Source organism: Parasteatoda tepidariorum, chromosome 10 (genome assembly GCF_043381705.1).
Source record: "Parasteatoda tepidariorum isolate YZ-2023 chromosome 10, CAS_Ptep_4.0, whole genome shotgun sequence".
Classification (NCBI taxonomy): domain Eukaryota; kingdom Metazoa; phylum Arthropoda; class Arachnida; order Araneae; family Theridiidae; genus Parasteatoda; species Parasteatoda tepidariorum.
The window spans coordinates 19,358,497-19,364,092 of NC_092213.1; positions in this window are offsets into that span (position 1 = coordinate 19,358,497).

Genomic DNA, 5,596 nt, shown 5'->3' on the forward strand with positions numbered 1-5,596 from the left:
ATATATATATATATTGATTATTCATTTAAACTCTAAAAGAGAAAGAAATTCAATTTTGGATGGACTCACGATTTTGTTTCTAAATAAATAATTCTGCGAAAATTTCCCTTAAAATTTTGTTATGCCTTGCTTGACCCTTAAAAAAATAGTTTAAAAAGAAATTCTTAAAGCAACGGTAATTTAATTTTATATTACTCTTAATTTAATTATATGTTTCATAACACTTCTGTTCATTCTGTCCTGTAATTTATGATTATGAAATATAGCATGAAACGTCGGTATCTTTTTCTGTAATAAAAGTAAAATTTTCCAGACGCAGCTCATTTTCGAAAAATAATCTTTCAAATTTGCTGTTATTCAGATCTAAGTAAAACAGTTATTAATAGCTGAAATTTCTTAAATTTACAAAGTCAATTATGGATAAATTCTAGAATATGAAAATAAGACCTTAACAAAAAACAAATCCCAACTATATTTTTTTCAATTTTTACATTTTAGTACACATATAATTCCGATAATCGAACAGACTTTTTTAATAACTACTAAACTATTTCTTATAATTAAAAAATACCAAAATGCATTTTTGCTTCTAATTAGAGCGACAGAAAAATGTTTTTTAAAGGGACACTAGTGTCAAATCTGCATCAAAGGGTTAATGTGCGGTCACACCGGATGAAATAAATCATATCTTTGAAACCTTTATAGGTGTTGTTTGACCTGTAGCGTGCTTACTACTACAATTATTCAATTCCAATTCACTGGGGCCGGGATAGCCTGGTCGGTAGGGCGCTGGGCCCATATCCAAGAAGTCATGGGTTCGATCCTCGCCGGCCAAAGACTCCCCGTGTAGTAAATGGTGACTGATGCACGTTAAATCTGTCGAGTCTCAAAGTCCTCCATGTTCCCACAACAAATCAAAACCTCTGGGGGTACTGATCCAAGAGTTTCCTTGTCTTCTGGATTGGTTCAATTTTACAAGGCTACGGAGTTGAACGTAAGTAGTCGTAAACCCATGAAATTGGGTCGGCTGTTCAACGACGGTTATAAAATAAAATAAAATAAAATAAAATAAAATTCCAATTCACTAGTATATAAAACATGTAAACTCAATAATAAGTTGGAGAATTTTTTCATAGCTGAAGGTTGACATCAATAACACATAATAATCAATCAATAACACATGTCAATAACACAAGCCTCACATTGGTGACTTTCGGACGTGATCTGAACACTCCTTTCTCGACAGAAATGTCCATATCGATATGAACACGCCAAGATTTTTGAATGGAACACAGTGAACAGTTGACTTGATATTTGTGACATTGTTCTCCTCTCATTGTTTCTCAGTGTCGATCACAAACGACATCGGTCTGTATTCTTTTGATTGCTAATGCCAACACAGCATTAGCAATCAATACAGTTCTCACGATCAGTACTTTAAGTCCGGTGATCTTAATTCCGTCCTCCCGGCTTCTCTCAAAGCAGCAATCAATCAACAAGTTGTATCTGTTCATCGAATTCTCTGTCTAATTCTGTCGTCGTTTCTAAGAAAAAAATATATAAATAAATGAATTGCAATAAAGCATTAAAAAATTATGTTTTAAGTACTTTAATCATTTGCGTCGCACTAGAGCTGCACAATGGGCTATTGGCGACGGTCTGGGAAACATCCCTATGGATAATCGGAAGACAAGCCATCACAATTTTGATCCTCTGCAGGGAAGGCACCCCCTCTTTGGTAGCCCAACGACCTGCATGCGAAGTCGAGCACTTTACGGTAGAACAGTTTGACGAGGACCAATATCGCACACCCTCGGTCCCTACGCAGACTGATCCAAGTGGTTACCCACCCGCACACTGACCGCAGCCAGTGATGCTTGACTTCGGTGATCTGATGGGATCCGTGTCTTAACGATCAGTCCACTGCGGGACAAGTACTTTAATTGCTACACAATCTAACATTCAAAAAATTTTGGTGTTTGAAAATTTCATTTTTCCACTTTATTATTTATTTATTTTATGTAATATATTTTTATTCTTATATACACCACACATCACCCTCTTGAAGTTGCGTCCATCGACCTCCAGGGTATGCCACTTCCCCTGTGATACCGATAAAAAATAGTGGATCCAAGTAATGATCGCTGGTATAAGTACCGATAATAAGATTGGCGATCCAAATGAGCAACGGGTGGCGCAGAGCAGACTCTCTTCATATGGCAACATTTCTCATGCCTTCACCATTAACGTGTGGAGAGTCATAGGCAGCCCCGAGAGATACTGAAAACATCTCTCTGAATTCAATTTTGGAAAAGGAAGCTGAATTTGAAAAAGGAACTTTTTTTTTAATTGTCTCACTAGTGTAGTCACAACGGTGTAAAAAATTGCTTTTCATATTCTAAATTACAATATTTCTACGTCCCGCAGTGGACTGATTGTTAAGACACGGTTCCCAGCAGATCACCGAAGTCAAGCATCACTGGCTGCGGTCAGTGTGCTGGTGGGTGAAAACTTGGATCAGTCTGCGTAGGGACCGAGGGTGTGCGGTATCGTTAAACTGCTCTACCGTAAAGTGCTCGACTTCGCATGTAAGTCGTCGGGCTACCGAAGCGGGGGTGCCATTCCCTCCGCAGAGGATCAAAATTGTGATGGCATGTTTTCGGATCATCCTCAGGGGTGTTTCCCAGACGGTCGCCAATAGCCCATCGTGCAGCTCTAGTGCGACGTAAATTAACTACTACTACAACAACAATATTTCTACCGGTAAAATATAAAATTTATATCAACCATAAATGTTAATTTGAGAAACATATGATCAAGATAGATAACAATTAACGCATTCAAGGTTAAAAGAGAAAGTCATTAGTTTAATTAATAAGAATATCACCAAGTATTCTAGAATAAATATTTATTATAGGTAATATTCATAATGCGCATATGGCATACAAATGTAAAAGTTTATTAAAATTTATTTTTTCTTGCTTTAGTAGGCGCAGATTTTCAGATTAAACCGCTTTTGTAGTTTCATTTTCGATAGAAATTAGTGTCAAAGAATTCAGTCACTCTGACTTTTGAAGTTTGAAGATGGCTTCTTGAAATTATAACATATAAATACTTGGAAAATGTTAACTTTTTTTTTGTTATCATGAATTGAAAGTTAAAGTGTCAACATATTAACACATACTGTTCATTCACTGGGAAATCTATGCCCAGTAAAGGAACATGACTGTTCCCTCACTGGTTAGAAGTTGTTTTTCGTATTTTTAAAATACTTTTGAGGCGTAACATCACTTAAGGTACAAGAAAATTAAAGTTTATCTTTTATTTTCATTAACTTAGAAAAAAATCCAGTAAAGGAACTCTTGTTCCTTCACTGGTTTTTCATCGTTTGGTGATCCAGTGAATAAACACCAGCTTATCTCAGTACTTTATTATGCTATAATGCTTAAAAAAAATAATAAAATGTAACTTCAATAGCTATATTTTGAATTCTCTTTTTCACAGTGAGAAAAATAAAACTATTACATGCAATTAATTCCACTTCAAACATATAAATACAAACATTCACCTTATAATTTTTTCAAAGAAACAAGGTGTTGCAGAGATAATAACAAATTTAAATTTTTTTCTAGAGAAGTTTATGTGACCAGGTAATCCAAAACATTGCTAGATGACTTCCGATTGTTTGGCAGTAAGCTATTGTTACCAATCAATCTAAAGAAGAACTTTCAAATTCTTATTTTTAATCAATATATATGAAATGTTCCTTCACAGGGTAGTGTTCCTTCACTGGTTGGTTTACCCTATTCTTTCATAAACTAAAACTAAAGACTTAAAATCCTAAATAAAAAGGAAATGTAATTATTTTAATAGAAAACGTTCAAGAATTGGTAATTAAATAATAATATTTATTGAACAGGTAATTAAAATGGCATGCCAGTTATATTTAATTAAGCCCATGCGAAAGATTTTTGTTATTAAAATTTTCTGCCAAAAAAGTGAGTTCTTTCTAAATTTGTCACCAACGATTGCTATTACATAAATAACTAAACCAAATTTTCACTTCAAACTCACCAGAATTATTTAAAAAAAAAAAAAATGAAAGCAAGTTTGGATTTTTTTTCTACGTATAAGCACATTAAATTATGGATAACATAAAAATTAAATGTATTATATAAAAGAAGTAATGAAAAATTGAAATGAAAATTATGAAAAAATTCTACAACCGAAGCTGACTTCTTCGAGGGGTACCAACTCCAGAAGCCATAAATTCAAAACCTTTTCTTTCAAGAGAGCACGACAAGTGTCTAAATTGCTCTGTCTGTACCCCAAAGGTTTTGCCAAAGTTCAGGAAGAGAAAATACAATACAAAATATAAAATACATTAAGCAAATACAAAGGTATAAAATCAAGACTAATACATAAGAATAAAACGCTCAAAAAATTCGTTTTTTTTCCCGTTTATTTCAATTTAGTTGTTGCTTGGTAGTTAGTAGTGTAATTTGGTTATAGGATTTGTTTTCAAATAAGTTTTTGAACGTTTTGTTCTTATGTATTAGTCTTGATTTTATACTTTTGTATTCGCTTAATGTATTTTATATTTTGTATTATATTTTTTTCCCCTGGACTCTTTGGCAAAACCTTTGGGGTACAGAGAGAGAGCAATTTAAACATTTGTCATGCTCTCTCGATAGAAAAGGTTTTGCATTTATGGCTTCCAGAGCTGGTACCCCCTGAAGATGCCAGTCGGTTGTCGTATTTTTTTTCATGATTTTCATTTTTCATTTTTTCATTGTTTCTTTTGTTTCAATTTCGTTTGGAATTTCAGCTGCATGGAGTGTTTTCCCACTGGAAGTATAGTTTTTAATTGCTTTAATTCTTTTGAATTATTTTCTTATTTTGTACTATATAAGTGCTAAATGCTTAAATTTTTATATATGTAGCATGATAAAATAAAGATTTAAGTATGTTCAATAGGGTAAAAAAGTCTATTAAGTTTAGCTAAGTAAAAATCATTAAAAATTCATTAAAAAACATCGTTCTTTTTAATAGGCATTGTTCCTACTTAAAAATTCTACTTACCATTTAAAAATACTAATTCTGATAGTATTCGTTTATTAGCTTTTAAAAAATTATGAAAGAGCAATTTACACTTGATGACATTCTTATAAGATTTGTTGTTGTTGTTGTTGTTGTTAATTTACGTCGCACTAGAGCTGCACAATGGGCTATTGGCGACGGTCTGGGAAACATCCCGGAGGATGATCCGAAGACATGCCATCACAATTTTGATCCTCTGCGGAGGGGATGGCACCCCCGCTTCGGTAGCCCGACGACCTGCGCGCGAAGTCGAGCACTTTACGGTAGCACAGTTTAACGAGGACCAATACCGCACACCCTCGGTCCCTACGCAGACTGATCTAAGTGGTCACCCACCCGCACACTGATTGTAGCCAGTGATGCTTGACTTCGGTGATCTGCTGGGAACCGTGTCTTAACGATCAGTCCACTGCGGGACCCATTCTTATAAGAATATTCTTGCTTTGAACGAAAAATGAAAAGAAAACTGAAACCGAAAATTTGTTTGCACTTAATC